Source organism: Myiozetetes cayanensis, unplaced genomic scaffold (assembly GCF_022539395.1).
Source record: "Myiozetetes cayanensis isolate MyiCay16 unplaced genomic scaffold, myiCay2020 scf22, whole genome shotgun sequence".
NCBI lineage: Eukaryota > Metazoa > Chordata > Aves > Passeriformes > Tyrannidae > Myiozetetes > Myiozetetes cayanensis.
Window position 1 is genome coordinate 1,469,197 of NW_026087434.1, and position 18,665 is coordinate 1,487,861.

Sequence of the window (18,665 nt, forward strand, 5' to 3'; positions counted from 1 at the left end):
ATCCCATGACATGGGCAGCCCTGGGGACAGGGGGAGCTGATCCCATGAGGTGGGCAGCCCTGGGGATGAGGGGAGCTGATCCCATGAGGTGGGCAGCCCTGGGGATGAGGGGAGCTGATCCCATGAGATGGGCAGCCCTGGGGATGAGGGGAGCTGATCCCATGAGATGGGCAGCCCTGGGGACAGGGGGAGCTGATCCCATGCATATGTAGAGGCTGCTGAGTGATTTCCTGCTGGGCCTGGGTTATGTTGGTTCATATTGGCTCCTGCTCTGGATGCCACTTCCATGACATCATTTGGCTCTTGAGGAGTGGAGGAGGTGAGACACTTCAGAGCGATTATCTAGTGCAAATAGCCCTTGGTAAATAGACTCAGTGAGTATTGACACTGAGACTGTTTCTCTTCCTAATTTCCTGCTCTGGGTGAGTTTGCCAAGTAGCCAAAAATAAAGGGGGAGTGGGGGGAACCCAAACCCTGCAAACCCAACCTCAAACCAAGACTTCAGATTTCAAGTCAGGGCATAGAGCTACTGTCATCCAGGTAATTGAATTAGCAGTTAATGACATAACTTCCACGTGGGATCTTGGCCTAGGACTAATTTTAGGAAATGAGTCTATTTAACCTGTTTGTATTAGCTGGGGATCTTCCTCCTGGGCTGGTGCTCTGATGTGCTCACCATTGCACTGTCAGACTGGTGGTCCCTGCCCTGCTTGGAGCTGACTCTCCTGGGATAAATCCTCCCAAACCAGTGCTTGTTAACACATCCTGGGGTTGCCTCTTACCCAAACAGCACCAGGACGGATGAAGTTCCACAGTGAGGAGGGATGGACACGATCCCTTAGGGCTGATGCACCTGAGCTGGGAAAACCAGGAGTTTTCCCATCTGAGGAGCACTGGGTGTGCTCCCTGTCCCCTTCCCAGTGCCACCAGCAGCTTTGCTTTGCTCCCTGTGAGGCCCACGTTGGCTCCAGCCACGTCCCAGGGCGAGCAGATGCTCTGCTCTCTCGGGCTGGCAAACTTTAACCAAGAGAGCCCGTTTTTTATTAACCTGAATTTCCTTCTGGCTCCACCATTACCTCTGCACAAAAGAATCTGACCCCTCTCTGTCACCATCACCTTCATTTTTATTCCCACCCTCCCCTCTCCTGCTGTTTCTCTGCGGTTTGGGTGAAAATCTGCAGAACCTTCCCGTGGCCAAGCCGTCCCTGGGCCGTGTCCCTGCTCCCTCCTGCCTTTGTCAGGACTCCTGAGGGAGCCTTTGGGCTGGCACAGGCGGCGTTAAGCCCGTCAGAGGTCCCTCTTAATTAAATTTGAAAACTGCTTGGATAAGAGGGTTTTCTGAGCCAGTCAGGTGCTGGGCCATGGGCCTGAACGACTGCCACAGACTAGCACTACCACCCACAGTCCTGATCCCCATGACATGTGGGCAGATTATGGAGAAATCCCTCAGCAATGAGGCGGCTTTAACTCCTTCGTGCTCCGGGGCCTTTGCAGGGATGCCCTGGGATCCCGGGGCTGCAGCAGCCCAGGGTTAGGGACAGGGACGCCCTCCATGCCCCCGTGGTGCCAGCTGTGCCGCACACCTTGCTGGGTGTGTGTAGCCTGGCCCGGGGAAGTGCCATCTCCAATGTTTTCTTTGGCTGTGCTGGGGAACAAAAGGAGGAACATCTCATCTCCCAGGCTGGGGCTGCAGCAGAAGAGGGAGGCTCGGGGTCACTGTTCTGCCAAGGAGGGATGAGTGAAGGAGTGGAGCAGTGTCCCCTGGGGAAAGCTCAGTGCAGTGTGAGGGGATGATTTGCTTTCTTGTTGCTTCATCCCATCCGTGTCCAGCTTCCCAGGGAGCTGTGCCTGCTGAACCTGCAAAGCAGGGCCGTGTTCCCTGGTAAATGCAGAGTAAATAAAGAAATAGGCCAGTGCTTTAATCCATCCTGCCCCACACCTGGCTCCTGCCAGCTCCTAGATGTGTCTTCTGTTGCAGTTTTGGGCTCTCTTGGGAAGCCCCTCCTGTGCTCCCACCTGCATGAGGCATCCTGTTTGTGTATCCAGCACAGAGCTGCCACACCACTGCTGAGGGTTTGGGGCTTCCTAGAAAAGCAAAAAACTTTCTCCATGTCCTCTTGGAGGAAAAAAAAAAAACCAACCCCAATTTGAGCAGCCCAATCCCTGCCCTTTAGGCACCTGGATTCTGCCTGGGAGGTTTTATAGGGAGTTTTTCCCAACCAGGTGTTCAGCAGCATTGAAGCTGTTTGTTCTGTCCCTGTCCCCAGGGCTTTCCCTTTTGGTTTCCAAAACTCAGTGCTTTCCTGGGATGGGTGAGAGCTGGAAAAGGCCAGGCAGGGCTGTGCACATGCAGTCAGACCTGTGACTGTGCCAGCATCACCGAGGGCTTTTTGCCTTTTGTCCCAGCTCCCAGTTCTTGCCTGGTGCCTTGGTCTGATGGCAGCACTTGAAGCAGGAGGCAACAAGATTAAAAAGCAACACTGCAGCTTGTTGAAGCACATTGGAGGCTCCTTCCAGCCTGGAGTTTTGCTGGAGTCAGGCCTTTTTTTTTTTTTGGTCTCCTATTAAATCACACGTTCCCAAGGAGCCTTGGAGCCCGGTGCACTGGGCACGTTCCAGAGCTGGGCCAAAACCAACAATTATCTCCAGTTTCAGGAAATTTGAAGCCCTGGTGAACGGTGTCTTCTCAGGGCCTGACAGGTGACACGGGTGGCTGTGGCATTCGTCACCTCAGCAGTTGTGCTCTCAGAGTTGCTCAAGACGGGTCTGGTTGAGGTCAGGGGTTCAGGGACCGGGACCTGCCCCAGCTCAGGGATGACCTGGCCACGAAGGCTCGATGTGTGACCCATGGAATTCTGCCTCCTCCCCTGGCTCACTGTTGTTCCCCCAGGCACTGGGGAAATCACTCTATTGCTTCCTGCAAAGAAATGGAGGTAGAAATTTTTATGGGCTGTTACTTTTCTTTACCATTAAGTAAGGGCTGAGGGAACACTTTATTTGCTGAAACGTTGACTTTCATGTTTTCTGCGACTGTTCTGATCAAACATATTGGAAACCCAGGGCTCTGGAAGCCCCTCTGGGGGCAGTCCTGTGTCCATCCCCCCCAGCTCCTCTTGTATTCAAGCTCTGAGGGTTGTGGGTTCGTGAGGAAAACAGGGAATTGTCTTGGCTCATTGACTGAGCCAGCAGTTTCCCAAGCCCTGTTGGTAGGTCCTGGGATCTGCCAGCCTGGAGAGGGGGGCGTTTGGCACCTCTGCAGGGCTGGCAATCCCAGTCTCTGTTACTCCAGGGGAATGGGATCAGGAGCTGCAGGAGCTCCGCCCCAGATGCCTCCAGCAGGGAGGAAGGATATGTTTTATCAAAGTGAGTCCCTGCTGTTTGAGTTCCTGGTTTGGAGCTTGATATCATCTAAAAACCAACACGGGGAAGTAAACAATGACTCTGGTTTGATTTTACTCCTCTTTCTCCTGTAATTTAACTTTTTAATTACTTCAAGTGTTGCTGAAACCCTAGGTCCCAATACAGGCAATGCTCTGTTTGTGGGGAGGCTCTGCTGCCAGTCCCTTCCTGTAACCCTGCAAAAGCCCGAAAGAGGAGGAAATATTTTTCTGAGGCAGCCGAAATGAGTTGTCCTTTGGCTGTTCACTGTAATAATACCAGGTGTGAAAAAACCCTCTGGTATTTACGAGCAGATGTGATTCAGGAATAATAAAGACCTGAGAACCTGTCACAAGGTCATGTGGATCAATGAATCATCTGCCAGATATGGTGGGTTGCGTATCAGGCTGGAACTGATGCCGTTTATGTGGTGTTATCTGGTGGCAGCGGGACTTTTGGATCCTGAACGAGTCCAAAGTGTTCCCTGGAGGAAGAGAGACCTGGAGGGATTTCACCGGGAAAGAAACCCGAGCTGACAGGAGCCACCTCCGTGCTGTCTGCAGCCTGCATGAGGAAATTTGTGTTGCTGTTGAGCCGTGCAGAGAAAACAAATATCACCCCCCTGAGCTGCCTGCAAAGGGAGGGACCTCCTGCCCTCGGTGCTGCCAAGGGCTGAGCAGTTAACGTGGCACCCACGTGCCACCCACTGGGTCTGGGATCTTAGAATCGTGGAAGGGTTTGGGTTGGAAGGGACCTTAAAGCTCATCCCCTTCCACCACCTTCCACTAGCCCAGGTTGCTCCAACCTGGCCTTGGACACTCCCAGGGATGGGGCAGCCACAGTTTCTCCAGGCAACCTGTGCCAGGGCCTGCCCACCCTCACAGGGAGGAATTCCTTCCCACCATCCCACCTAAACCTAACTTAAGTCCTTAGCCTGTACTGGTAGAGAGCCACTGAAATGCTGTTCGTTGATGTTTCTTCATTTTACACCAGCTGATGGCTGAACCAGGGCTTTGACAAGTTTGCTGTTGCTTTTACAAAATCCTTTCCCTGCTGCTTGTCCTCCTTTCTGAGGTTTTCCTCCTCTGCTTTCTCCCCTTCCCACTCTGGCTGCTTGAAGTTCAGGGAAAATATGTGCAGCCTTCCCAAGAGAACATCTTGGCAAAGTCAGAACTTGTTAAACGCCGTAATTAAAATATTTCTCTCATTAACTTGGAAATAATGTTTCTTCCTAAATTATGCTGAAGAATTTTTTTTTTTTTTTTGCTAACTAAATTGCCAGTTTCAGCAAAACTGCTTCAGAAAATAGAAAATCCTGGAGTGGTGGGGCTGCCCTTGGTGGGTCCCTCAATCAGCTCCCTGCAGCCAGGATCATGTACAAAACACGTCAGAGGTGATTTTGAGAAGGGTCTGCCCTGGCTGGGTGGTGGGACAGCTCAGAGGTTCGTTGTCAGGAGATGTTTTGGGCTGTGTTTGGTCTAGAAATGTCTCCTGGTGTTTCCTGTGTTTCTCGCTGATGTGAATCCCTCGAGGGTCTTGGTCTGGTTTTGCGTTGGGAGGATGCAACTACTGAGTTGTGCTGCTGGACCCTCATCCCTGTGGGGAGCTCCGGGCTCCCCCAAAACCCCCCGGGACCCCTCGGGCTGCACCCCCGAGCCCACCTCGTTGTGCTGCCCCGGTCCCTGCGCGGGGCTCCCGGGCCGGCGCTGCTGTCGGGGCAGTGACTGCGGTTCAGGGCAGGGACAGCCCTATGTACACATCACCCTGGCAACATTTAGGTAAAAGCCTCGGAGAAGCACCGGGCTGCGTATTATGGGCTGTTGCCTCTTTGTGGGCCGTTCCCTGCCACACTAGCCCGAGGTGCAGGGAACACCCGAGCTGCTTTAATTATGTGCTTTTGGAAATCTCCACCTTCTGCAGTTTTTTTTTTTTTTTATTTTATATAATTAAATTTTTTTTTTTTTAGCTGTGTCAGTTCCAAAGCCCGTTGCAGATCTGTGCCTGAGATCTCCCAGGGACAGGGCACAGCATCCCCGAGGTGGGGTGTGGGCAGGGTGGACCTGGCTTGGGCTGATGCAAAGTGCCCCAGGGCTTTGGAACCAGGATGGGTGGCCCTTGGATTGACTGAGTGTATCACCGGGGTTAATCCAGCAGCATCTGGAAACTCTTCTGCGTGAGGCTGCTTGAATGTAGCTCGGGCCAAACCTGTCACAACTGATTTAGTCATTTAGGAATGAAGAAGCTGATCTGACTGGATTAAGTCAACCCACCAGCCTTGGACCTTTCTTTTTGGATGGATGTAGGGCTCCCAGCCCTCTCCTTTGACTCCCAGGGGAAGCAGAGTGGCTGGAGGGGGTGACTCCCCTGCCTGGTGAGATGTTCCTCCCCAGGGAGCTGACAGTCCTTGGGACACTGTGGTGAAGGGGTGGCATTTATTCCTCTGCTTGTATCATCATTTTTGATGATTTATTTCTGAATGTTCAGGGGGCTTTTTAAAGAGCAAAGCCCCTTTAAAAATGGGCTTTTAAAGCCACTTTTTTAAAAGGGGCTTTTCAAGGCCAGGTTGGATGGGGCATTGAGCAGCCTGGTCTAGTGGAAGGTGTCCCTGCCCATGGCAGGGGAGTGGAACAGGGTGAGTTTTAAGGTCCCTTCCAACCCAAACCAGTCTGGGATTCTGTGATATCAGACCTGGCAGATGGTGGGTGTAGTGAGACTGAACTTCTGTGCTGCTCAGTTGGGGTAGAGAAGGTGTTCAGCTGACCTGCAGTTGGTTAGGAATTCTCAAATAATCGTTTTTAACTTTATTCTAAGGGTGCTGATTGGGCCATTAACTTCACGGGTGTCCCTGTGTGTTGCTTTCTGAGGCTCATCTGAGCTTTGAAATGTTCTTGGGCTTCTGCCTTAAAAGTAGGATGCTGTGCTAGACTTTAGCAGTGCACTGGAGTGCAGAGACTCCTGATTTTCACTTTGCTGCTGGTGGTTTCCAGGATCCCTGGGCTCATCGCTTTTTACCTCCCTGTGTCCCCCTTTCCCTGGGGAATATTGGGAATGAGGATATTGCCTCCCTCCTGCCAGCACCTTGCAAAACGTGCTTGGTGTTGCTTCTCCCCTTGGGAAAGGAGCAAAAACCCCTGAGTGCATCTGCATCGCTGTGTCTCGGGCACTTGGGACGGAGATTTTTCCCGAGAGGTGCTCGGCGGCATCCAAAGGTCTCCCGGAGAGGAAACAACGTGTCCAGTCTTGCCTGTCCCGGCTGTTTGCTCCCTGCAGGCAGCCCCTGGCACAGGGCAGCGTGCCCAGTGCCACCAGGGCTCCTGGCCTGGGCATGCAGGGATGGACCAGGGCTTGCTTGTGCCTTGCCGTTCCTGGCGAGGTTCCTGCCTCTCCACGTGTTAAAATCCACGGCTGATTTTTGCCTCGTTGCAGAATGGTGGAGAATATCAGTTAAATCAGCTTCTCCCTCCCCAACCACCCACAGCAGTGCTGCTCCTGCCCCTCTGCATCCATGAGCAATGGGTTTGGGTGGCAGCTCTGGATCAGCTGGCAGAATTTGTTGGCTCTGGTGGAGCCATTTTTAGGCAAGATGTTTTTGCAAACAGTGTTTCATCACAAACCCCTGCTGTCAGTCACCTGTAGGCGAATGACTCTCCAAAAACCCAGCCCTAGATTGAAGGAAATGATAAGGAGTTCTGCTTGCCTTAAAACCTTTCTCTTCTTTTTTTTTTGGTCTCTTTATTTAATACAACGCTGGGTAAATAACGATTGGCCTCCCGTAGTGCAGAACGGGTGGGGAGGGTCAGCAAGTGACTCGAAAATGGTTTCACTTCTGCATTCGATGGCCAAGCCAGAGGTTTCCATCTGCACCCAGGACTGCCTGAGCCACATTCCTCCAGCCTGGGGAGGGTGGGAAGGTGGGTTCTCAAAGGTAGACATGCCCCTGAGCTGCTGTGGGAGCTGTGCCCTGGCTGGAGGGGATTCCTGGCCACTCCTTCAGTGATGGTGATGGACAGACCCTGCCGTCCTTCAGGGCCAGGTGGAAAGGCAGCTGGGATTACACACAGGGGACAGCTCTGATTTTCTGTAGGAATTACTGGAATAGGGTGAATTTTCCTGCAGCAGAGCCCAGCCATGAGCCCCAGCCTGGGGGAGGCTCCTCCTTGGCAGCCTTGCCCTGGCTGTGCAGCTGGAGATTGTCTTCTGTTGGCCAAAAGATATCAGGGCTTAAGCACTAATTTACATACCTGACTTATTGATGGCAGATATTTTAAGGATTGACTCAGTCCAGAAGCAGCACCTGAGCGGGGTGATGGCAAGGGATGGGGTGATGCATCTTTCCAGGAAGGTGTTTGAGACACCCAGGGCTGGAAACAGCTTTCCCACTGGAAAAGAAAGTGTGGGCGTTTTTAATTTGGTGTTTTAATTAAATGCTGGACCAGTTTGTGAGGAAGGAGAGAGTAAATTCTCCATCCCTTGGAGTCTTTAACGAGAGCAAGCAGCTCTCTGAAAGCCCTGCTGTCATTGCTGATCCAGCTGATCCACGCACAGGGACTCACCATGGGAGCCACCCCCTCCTGGCCACAGCAGGGTTGGAAAAGCCCCTCCCAGGGAGGCTGGGGGTCCATCCTGGGGCCACATCACCCCCATACCGTGGGATGGACCGTTATCCAGGCTGCTGTTCTCCAGGAACAGGCTGGTTACACACACAGCCCTTCCCCTCTCCAGCTCCTGTCAGCACCTCTGTTTAACTGCACTGTCACTTTTCTCCTGCTCTTTTCCAAGTGTTTCCTCTGACAGTTGCTTTTTATAATTGTGATTTTTTTTTTCCCCCCCTCCCTCTCTGTTGGTACCTGTTCCAGCCCTGGGGCTCTGAGCTCGGAAATGCATTTGCTGGGGTTTGCCCTGGCCTGTCTCCTACATCATCCCAGGGAGGATGGTGTGTGCATCCCTCTGGCATTTATTACTGGCTGCAGCCTGACTGAGCTCCTTCTGCTTCTTGAGTTCTTCTGCTCCAAAATTATCTGCCTAAAATAACAGAGCAGCAGTTGGGGGGAAGGATGCTCTGTCCATGGCACTGGGGGACAAGGTGGGGATGGGGCACAGGGTGGGCTCGATGGTCTTGGAGGTCTTTTCCAACCAAAATGATGCGGTGAAATTCAGTTTGATAGAGGCCAAGACTTGTCACTGTTTAATATCTCCTTGTTCCTATTCTCCTTTGCTGATACCACTAAGAGAACATGAGCTTTAGCCACTGCCTGCCTTCAGGTGGCCATTTGGGACACCCCAGTGCCCAACTTTAGAAGGTCTAGAGAAAATTATGCTCCCATCTGGCTTATCTCCTCTCTGAAGGGCTGACAGGCTGGATTTGCTTTCCAGTGCCCTCAGCTCGTCCCTGTTACCCTCCCTGAGCCCTGTAATGTCATGGTGGGAGCAGAAATGCCACCAGTGGAGTCTCAGAGGTCTCCTGGCTCAGGTGGAACTTCCTCTGTGAGATGTGTTTGATCCCAGCTCCCTCTCCCCAAGGGAGAAGTCTTTCACAACAACACACCAGTCAAGTGGAGAATTCCCACCTTTCCTCTTCTCTGGGAATCTTTAGCTATCAGGCAGCTGAGGGCAGGAGGGAATTGTTTCCAGTACAATGTTTTTTTCCATCTACACCTAATAACATCTTTAACTGGGTGTAATTAACTCCGAGGTGATGGAGTTGTGATTACCAGCAAGAAGCCTGTGAGAAGGATTGCGTTAATCTTTACCTCGGGAACTTCATTAACCAGGGTGCTCTGGACTGCTCTGGGATGTGCTGAACTGTCTGCAGTGGTGCTGGGGCTGTGCAGGGCCCTGGCTTGTCTGCAGGGTGTCCCCAGCAGCAGATGGGTCCAGGGATTGGTTGTGATGCCCTGTTTTGGAGGTTCAGCAGGGATGACACTGGTCCTCCCTCAGAGCTCTGGGTTTCTCCTGGTTCTGTCGGTCCATGGGTGTCACTGGAGGGGTGGGAAGGAGGGAAGACCTGTGGTTGACTTGTGGTGGCTGTGCCTTGTAGGAAGGACTCCTAAAATAACCACACCATGTGAAGTGACTGTTCAGCCCTGGAAATTGATAGTTAAGGCTTCTCCTGTTTGAGTGTGTGATGAAACCATCACAGCCTGGTTGGAGACTTCTTGGTGCTCCACCAACAGCTCTGCAGGGCTCGCTGGCAGGATACAGGTGTAAGATGAGGGGAGATTTGCCTTTGAGGTCCAGCTGATGGCCCACATGTCCCTTAACAGTGTCAGTGACTTCAGGCACTGCTGTGGTAGAAAGGACTGTCCTGTCAACACCAGGGTGTCCCAGGGCTTGGAGCAACCAAGTTAATAAATGTAAAGGTGATTGGTGAAAAAAAAACAAAAAAAGAAAACCAAACTGGTTAAATAATTTATTTGGCAATTAATTATTTTTGCTCTGTCATTCGAGGCGTTAAGAGAGGAAGAATGGTTCATTGATTAGGGCACTGCTCTGCCAAGGAGAAGCAGTTTGTGGTGTGCCCTGCCCTGGCTGTCTTGTATGAAACAGGGCAAGGAATTTAATCTCTTTATGCTCCTTGTGTTTTGAGGCTAATTATCATAAATTTAGTAGTGTTGTTCCACTCACACTTGAATATTGTTCCCATGAAGAGTTCAAGATGCAGCAGGAGCAGTGCTGACTGCAGGGAAAAGCAGAGAATATCCTGAGCTGGAAGGGACCCAAAAGGCTCAGCCTAAATAGGTGCTTTGGGTAATGATACTTAAGACACTTCCAGCCTGAATTAACTGGTTTGTGTGATGCTCCTGTGCAGGTGGAGTAGGGACAGCCAGCACTGGGAGCACAGGCTGTCCTGGGCTGTCCCAAAAGTCATAATGAGCATTAACAGCTCGAAATTATACACAGATATAACAAGTCCAACACATGCTTTCAGCAGAATGATTATCCTGAGGAATGGGCTCTTCATCTTCTCCATTTCTTGATGTCTCTCAGTCCAGCCTGGGACTGCCTTTGTGTTCATGCCTGTTTTTTGGGCTCAGTGGAGACACTGCAGGATGCTGATACTGGAAGAAATCAGAGGAGAGGCTGAGACAGGACAGATGTTCTCCCTGGCTGGAGGAAAACCATGTTAAAATAAAATTTGCAGCACTGAAACCACGGGGCTCATTAATGGTTTGGAGTTCCTGGCCACAAAAGTCCTCTGTAAGGTCCCAGACCTTTCCAAATACCAGGACTCTGCACCCTCAGAGTCCAATATGCTCAGGGTACCTGGGGGCTTCTGGCCCTGCTGGAGCCCTGCAGGCAGCTGTGAGAGGGGGAAATGTGATTCTGAATTGCAAGGAAGATGAAGCCCTTCAGGACAAAATTCTAAATTCTAGCAGGACACTTTCAGTCATTTTGGTTTTTTTTACTCTGTTGCCTGCACAGGTTGGGTAAAACTCTTCTTTTCTGCCCCCCTCCCTGAATTTTAACCCACCTGTTTCTTTGTTCCAGGTCCTGGACTCGTGAGAACTCCCAATGACTTGGCAGATGCCTGTGAATCACTGACGTTCTGCTGCCACCTCCACCCACCCGTGGCTGTCCCCTGAGTGCTCCCTCCCCGGTGTCAGCTCACAGCCTACGTGCTGAGAAGAGAAGTTAAAAAGGTAAAAGTCTGTAATCTGATCCCACAGTGACCTGTCTAATCCTGTTCCCGGGTACAGTGAGAGCTGAAATACTTGTACTGCAAAACAATGACTTGAGGAGAGGAGAGGAGGAAGATGAGAATCTGCAGGGATTTATTCTTGGTTGTTTTTGGGGTTTTTTTTTTTCCCCACTCCATTCTCTGTCTTTTCCTGACCAAAAGCTGCCAGCTGGAAGGCAGGACGAGTTTGGATCCGAGTGTGTGGGTAGCAAAGCATTGGGTCCCTCTTTGCAGGGTAGAGTTTTAGGCAGCCCAGCCTAAACCTGCATGGCTGTGGCTGCACTGGGCTGTCCTGGAGGTGAAGGGCTCAAATGTGATGGCTAAACCAGTGCTCCTACCTGTGCAGCTCCCAGGAGCTCCAAAATGTTTCCCCACTGGGATGAAAATGATGGTTTTGGTATGTTGGACTGTTTTATTTCTTTTTTCTCTTGCGCTGGGAGTGGCTGAGCTTTCTGGGCTGCTCTGGGACAGCAGCTCAGCCCTGTGCTCTGCCCTGCCTGGGTCACAGCTGCTCCCAGGCTGCTGCTGTAAGGCCAAGGCTGCTCTGTTGGTCTTTCCTTTCCCTCCAATGTGTGTTGGATCCTGGAGGTTTTTGGGATTGCCCTGTGCAGGGCCAGGAGTTGGATTTGTGGGTCCCTTCCAGCTCAGGATATTCCATGAGCTGACCTGGGCTTGCAGGTGTGGGACAAGGGCTGTGGGGCTTTCCTGTTGTTCCCTGTGCCGTGCAGAATCCTACAGGGACATTTTGGGGCATCACATGGCCCCTGCTCCTCTAGCTGGTGGTTGAGGAAAAGCTGCCCTGGACTGAGCCTCGGTGCAGGTGCCACCAAACCCACCTGCAGAAGGGTGTTTTGGGAAAGCAGCCTCTTAGGTGGAACCGGGTTTGTTTCTGGGGGTTCTGCCCTGCTGGGAACACAACAGGTGGTGTGAGCTGAGCCAGGTCTGGTCACAGGGGGAGAGAGGTGATCCCAGGAACTGCATTGCCCTCACTCCTCGAGACCTTCCCCCGTTGGGGCTCTGTTTTTCCCTGTAGCAAAGCCCCCAGCTTGCTCCTCCATGGAATGGAACCGTGTTTCCAGAGCAATTTCCAGCTGGGAACTGGGTTGTGCCGTTCCTCGAACTTAATTATTCCAAAGTATTTTGCCTGGATTGCATTATTTCCTTCCTTATTTTTTTAGGCATAGTACCCTCCAATCCATCTGCTGTTGCCAGTGCTGTTGATGCAAGTGCCACAGAGTTGTAGAAAGGGAAAGCTTGGAGAGGCATGGAATTTATCTAAGGTCAACTTCCGCGGTGCTGGTGGGGGTGACTTGGGGTGTTCTCCTGCAGAAGGAGCCCCTCTGCTGAAGGGGGAAGGCTCCTCTGGTTTGGAAGGGTGGTCTGGGGTTAGGGAGCTCTGTCTGGAGCGTGGCTCTGCTCTGTCACAGCTGCATCCAGCAGAAAACACTTCTCATGGAATTCATGCAACCGGGGCTCTGTAATGGAAAATGTGCCCCACCTTAAACGCTCTCGTGTTACTCATGAGCACAACACTGGTAATTAGGCGAGTTAAAAACCAGATTTATGGCATGTCAGTTATCACCCAGCGAGCTGGAGCGTCTGAGAGATGCATCAGAGGCCGGATGTGCTGGTTTCCCACCTGAGGTGAGGGAGGTCACTCGCCTTTCCACCAGCGCAGATCCGATGGCTCCGGCCGTGTTTAAATAGAACCTCGCTCGTGTGCAGGAACGTGGCTGACACCTCTGGGCTCCCAGGCTGTGGTGGGAAGTATCTGGTGGTTTCATCACGATTTTGTCTCCCTGGAACCTTCTAGCACCTCCTGATTGCTCCTGACATCAGAAATGTTCTCAGGCTTCGCCCCTCCGCCCTGGTCCCGACAGCACGTGGCAGTGTTTGCTCCTCGCTGCCAATCTGCAGCAAGGGCTGTGGGAACTGCTGGGATTTGCTGATTCAGCTGATTAAAAGGGAAATTTCCAGGCACCCTGTCTGTGCAGGGCAGGCAGGGAGCAGGGTTACAACACCTGGGCTCAAATCTGCAAATCATCTATAGCTCTGAGTTGCACTTCAGATCTCAGTCTTCAGTTTAGTCTCTGCCCTTAAATCTCCTGCTCAAGATGTGTCTTATTTCTCTCTTGTTTTGGAGGCTGAGGTGCCTGTGGGCTGCTGGAGCACCACATCTCCTGTGTTTTCAAGTGTTGAGAGAATTCCAAAACGTGTGAAGTTAGTGTGTGTCTGCAAACATCATTATTTGAGTGAAGGAAAAGTTAAAGCATTTGGAATCTAAAAGAGCACATGGCTTTGACTTTCTTGTTGCAAAGGAGGAAATGGTGATTTCTGGTGTTTCTAGGTGTCCATCTGGGTATGCAGAAAAGCACCAGGGAACTTGTTTGGCTTTGCCTTTTTCCATACCTGCAGTAATTCACCTGCATTCGCTCAGGCTGGCACAACCTGGACAGAGATGGGGTGGAATGAGATGTTCCTTAAGGTCCCTCCCAACCCAAACCATTCCATGATTCTGTGATCTCCTGGATCAGCCTGTCACCTCTGAGACCTGACAGCTCTGCTGTGAGCCCCCAGGCAGCAGAAGATCCTGAACACCAGGAATAAGGGTTAGGAATGTGACGTGGGTGGGCTGCTCTGAGGGGTGTGCGTGGGGGAAATGTTGTTGAATTCCTTTTCCCCTTCCAAGCTGTGTTTGTGTCCATCTCAGCTGAGTCTGTGCCCCAGCTGGGAGCAGCCAGGGGTGTCCTGCCATGCCAGGAGCTCTTGGCCCTGTGCTGACACTCAAGTACCAGTTTATTCCCTTCCTCTGGGGCAGGCAAGTGCAGGCACTTCCCAGCTGCCCATCCTGCTGCTCCCCTGGGCTCTGCTGGAAGGAAGGGCAGCGAAATTCCTGCAAAGGCCGTGCTGCTCCGGCTGGAAGCGGGACAGTAGGCGATTCCCATCCCCCTGGCCCCGCTCCCCCGGCTCCCCCGCAGCCCTGCCTTGCCCTTTTGTGGAGATTTATAGAGCCGAGTGGGCTGAGAACAAATGAGCAGACATTAAGGGGATGTGTTCTGCATACTAATGACAAGATACTGCTCCTGCACCTCGGGGCAATACTGGGTCAGGCCAGTTTAGCTGTAAACTTTATTTATGTGCTTATTACATCGGAGCTGCAGTTTGCCAGCCTGGGCCAAGGGCTCGGGGATGTGTCCGGCAATAAATTTTGTTTGTTTATTTGAAATAAGATGCCTCTTCCCCCCTACCCCCAACCCTTCCTCTCTTTCCTTCTTGGAGGGAGGGATGGAAAGAAATCCCTTCTTTGCCATCACGGATTTGTGAGTGAAGTGAGGAAGGTGGGATGAAGAGGAAGGAGAGGTGACAGACTTGTGCTGTGGGGAGCAGTTGGATTTATTTGAGCCTGGCTGGTGTAAGGAGGATTTCACCTTCCTCTGCAGGCAGCAGTGGGAGAGGAGAGGAAGGGTCTTTTCATCAAAGCCTGGGGAGACCAGGAGTCCACTTCTGGTTGTACCACTGAACCCTCTGGCCAGACACAGTCCTTTGCCTCCAGCCCCATGGGGTGCCCAGGGCTCAGCCACCCTTTTTTCCCACCTCGTTTTCACCACGGATGGGTTTTGCTGCTCGGGTTTGGTCTGGGGAGGATTTGCTCTGATCAGGGCAGAGATGGGCGGTGCTTTGTGCCCACAGCAAAGAGGTTCTAAACCCTGCCATTTTTCTGGCATCCCCTCTGGCCTCCAGCCCGTTCCCTCCTCGTGTTACATCTTGCCTCTTGGGTTTATAAGCTCTCTGTGGGCAGGGATTGTCGTTCCCTCTTGTCCTGGCTCTGAGCTGCTTTCGGCCTTGCCCCGTCACTCAAAGCAGTAAAACCCATGGGGAACGTGATGAGTCCAGAGCAGGAGCTTTGCCCCCTCCTGTAGGAGAGGCTGAGCAGAGCAGAATTAGACCCTGTGCATTTTCCAGAGCCTCCTTTGGGATGCCAAGCTTGACTGAGCCTTGCTGGGGTTGCTGTGATCTGAATGAAGGATTCCCTCTCTGAGCTGGTGCTGGGACTTTTATGTGATGAGCTCTTGCATGGATAAAGTGTTAAATCACTCCTCAGCCTGATGGCCTCTCATTCCTGGGGAGATGTGGTCACCTGGAGCTGGCTGCATCGAGGCTGCAAGTGAACTGGGTTGAGGCACAGCCCCTGGCAGGGTTAACTGGGGAGATGGGGTGGAAGAGGCTTTGCAGACCAAATCTCCTGTCTGGTGAATCCACCTCCAACACCTTGCCTTGGTGCCCAGCCCTAGGATGTGGCTCCATAGGTGATCTGCTGCCAGATGAGCCTGGCTGGGCGAACACTGAGCCCAGCAAGCTGGCAAAGACTGTCTGTGCCTTTGCACTGACAGAGACCTCAGCAGTGACCATGTTCAGCATCCAGCCCAGTCCACTCCTCACCCACGAGGGTCAGGGGTTGTGATGGGGAACTGTGTGTCCTGTAGGGAACCAGGAACTACTGCCTGGAAAAAAAAAATAAAGGAAAAATCAAAGGGAAAAAAAGAGCCACCTAAACTCCCCCAGCCCTTCTCCTTTGTGCTCCCTGGACAGAAACCTCCATCCCCACCCAGCCTTTCCTGGGTCCCTGCAGCGCCTCTGCCCGTTGCTGTGCAGGGGATGGGAGCTCTGATTGGGGTGGGCTGCACCTCCCACTCCCTGTCGCCTGGCAGGGGCTCCAGATATGTCCCCAAGGTGATGGAGCAGGGCTGGGCCGAGGCTGGAGGGCTGGTTTGTGTCCAGGGGCCCTGGCAGGAGCAGGAGCTGCTGGCTGCCAGCCTGCTCCCTCAGCCGGAGGTAACAGCCAGCCCCAAAGAGGAGATCGGCGGGGGGTGGAGGAGGGATGAAAGGAAACAACCTTCAGAAGAACATGCTCTGCTTCTATTATTATTATTATTATTATTATTATTATTGAGGGGAAAGGTACTGGGCTGGTGAGGACTCCTCATGAGCTTTCCTCGAGGAAAGCCCTTCTTTGGCACTGAATCCAGAAATGCCTTTGCTTGATAAAAATGTGTGTTGGTATGGAGTTAAATGTTGCTTTGCCATTCCTGCCTGTTCCAGCACCAGCTTGTAGGGGTGTTTTCTGTCTTCCAAGCTGGTCTTAGGAGGGAGAGGTGTGAGTGAGGAGGTATCACCCCACTGCTGTGGTGTCCTGGAGTGAAGGCTGGTAGCACTGTTGACTTAAAGATTAATCCTTTGCCGTTTCTGCCATGAAACCTGAGATTTGATACCTTTGGGAAATGGGCTGTCAGGTGATTTCATCCTGACTGCTGCTCTGCAGTAGCAAGAACCAGGAGGCTGGATGTCCAGGGTCACTGTCCTGTACCTGATGACCTTCTCAAGTACAAAGAGCTCTGTTCCTCCCCCAACCCATGATTTGCAAGTCTTCCCCTCTGACCTAAACAGAAATTGTGCAGGATTTGTATGGAACAAGTCCTGGATGTGCCCCTTATTTTCCTACTCCCATTTGCTCTCAGATGCCCCACCAATTAGTTACTTCTCCAGGCATTCCTAGAGCTCAGGGTGCTTCTGGAGATCTCTGAGGGGCTGTTGAGTCCATGAATTCTGGTCATGGACTCAAGCCCTGTGCAAGAAAAGGCTTTACCAGCAAGGTGGTGCCTCATCCCTACAGTGCTGTTGAGACTGGTTGGGATCCCACTTAAACCCGTGGGGGAAAGGAATGGAGAGGAGGAGAAGCACAGCCCTGGCAGGATTACAGGATCAAAGACCCGTGGTGTGCTGATGGATGAGATGGGGATGGGGAAATGGTGGTGGGACACACTCCTGCTCTGTGCAGGCTGTCCTCAGGGAGAGCCCTGCTCTCTCCCCGCTCCTCATTAGAGGTTCAGAAAGCTCTAGCTGGGATTTTCAGTTTGCCTCTCCCAGGGCTTTGGCTCAGAGCCTCCTGTCAGCTCATGTTTGGAGCAGGGAGCTGTGTTTGCAGGTGAAACCCTACCCTGGAGGAGGCTCCCCTGCTCCCTCCCTCCTTGGCTGGCTGCAGGCTCGTGCTCTGGGAGCGGATGTAGGAGTTTCCTCCCCATGGCCTTCAGGTAACTTGCCCACCTGCAGCCTCTCGGTTCAGCACAAACCTGTTTTTGCAGCGCTCTGCGGAACCAGGCTGGGGTTGCAGGAAAACCACTTCCCAGCAAATCCACCCTGCCTGGAAACCTCCCAGTGCCCCCCTCCCCGGGAAGCCCCGGGGGCTGTGCTGGATGGGGGTGACTGAGCATGGATTAACCCTTCCAGCCTTGCTTGTCCAGCAGGCTCAGACCCCACCAGTGTCCAAGCCCAAGGTGTGTGGTGCAGGGGGCTGTGGCTGCACCCACTGTCACCCCTGCACCCCACAGACCAGGAGGGGGGGTGACAGCAGGGTTAACGTAGTTTTGGAGAGGGAAGTTTTCTGCTTTGTTGTTGGACACGGCTTCCCAGCCCCACGAAGGGAGCTTTTAGCATGCAAATGCACTTTGCCTCACGCTTTTTAATGTTTTACTTCTCGTAATTGCCGAGACCGGTTGTAATTTCGGGACGTGGCCGGGTTTCCCAAAGCAGCTTCCCCTTGCAAGTGGTCCCCACTGCTGGGGGTGTTTCAGTGTCTGCCCCCTCCCCTGTTTTTCCTGTTATCAGGTCGAAGGAAGCAAACACGACTAACTGTTAGTGCCGGAAAGTCCTGAGGCACAGGAGTGAAAAATAACACGTGTTAACCTCCCAGTGTTGTATTCTGTGGTGTTGCTGTGCCTCTGGTACAGCTCTGCTGGGAAACAATAAACATTTTGGGCCAGAACAGATCATCAGCTGCGTAAGCTGCTGGAGCAGCTCCAGGGCAGCCTCATGGCCTCGCTCTCGGAGGAGCCTCCTGCCCCTCCTGGGTGCCCATAGGACATGACGCCTCTCCCTGACACTCCTCGCAGGGATGAGCTTTCCAGAACTCCAGCCCTTAACCCTGAGCCTGGATTGCAACACCACAGCTCTCCCCAAACCCAGAGAAATATCGGTGCAAGCTGTCAAGATGTTATCGTGGCTGTTGCACAACACGCTATTCCATGGAGGCTTTCCTAGGGAAGCGGGGTTGGAGACGTGCTGTCCATCCATCCATCTGCCCCTCTCGCTCCCAAGAAACTTTTAAGCCTTTCTGGGCAGCGTCAACAAGATTTGCCACCATGTCAGAGGTGTAAAACACCCCCAGTTCCAGCAGGGTGTGTGTAGATGGACTGAAGGAAGGGCAGGTCCTACTCAAGTTGTTGCTGAAGGAAATGGTGCAGCCACCGTTCAGCTCAGGCCTGTTGGACACCAGAGAACCCAAGAGTGATGTGCTGTCCTGCAGGAAGCCAACCCTCATGGCTTCCCCTGCTCCCGCTTTCTCCCTGAAAGCTCTGGCTCCAGAGCATCAGGGAGCTCAGCTTTCAGAGTCAGGGCTTGGGTTTGTGTGAAGGTTACAGAGAGAAGCCTGAAAATGCGACTCTCCCAGGACTCAAAGCTTGCAAAACTCAGCAACGCTTGCAGGGAATCTGGCTCAGGTCTGGGCTCTGGCAGTCAGGCAAGACAGACGTGGTGTCAGAGTTTGTCAGGAGGT

At 52.6% G+C, this 18,665-nt stretch overlaps 1 protein-coding gene across 3 annotated transcripts in view; it reads left to right on the forward strand.

Moving 5' to 3' along the window:
- The window catches only part of SLC39A11 (solute carrier family 39 member 11), a 251,285-nt gene that overhangs the window by 150,685 nt on the left and 81,935 nt on the right, over nucleotides 1-18,665 (forward strand). For all 3 annotated transcript variants that reach the window (XR_007629322.1, XR_007629321.1, XR_007629323.1), the window contains exon 3: nucleotides 10,867-11,018. The gene's annotated coding sequence lies outside the window, so the exon portion shown is untranslated. The remainder of the gene's footprint in view (nucleotides 1-10,866; nucleotides 11,019-18,665) is intronic.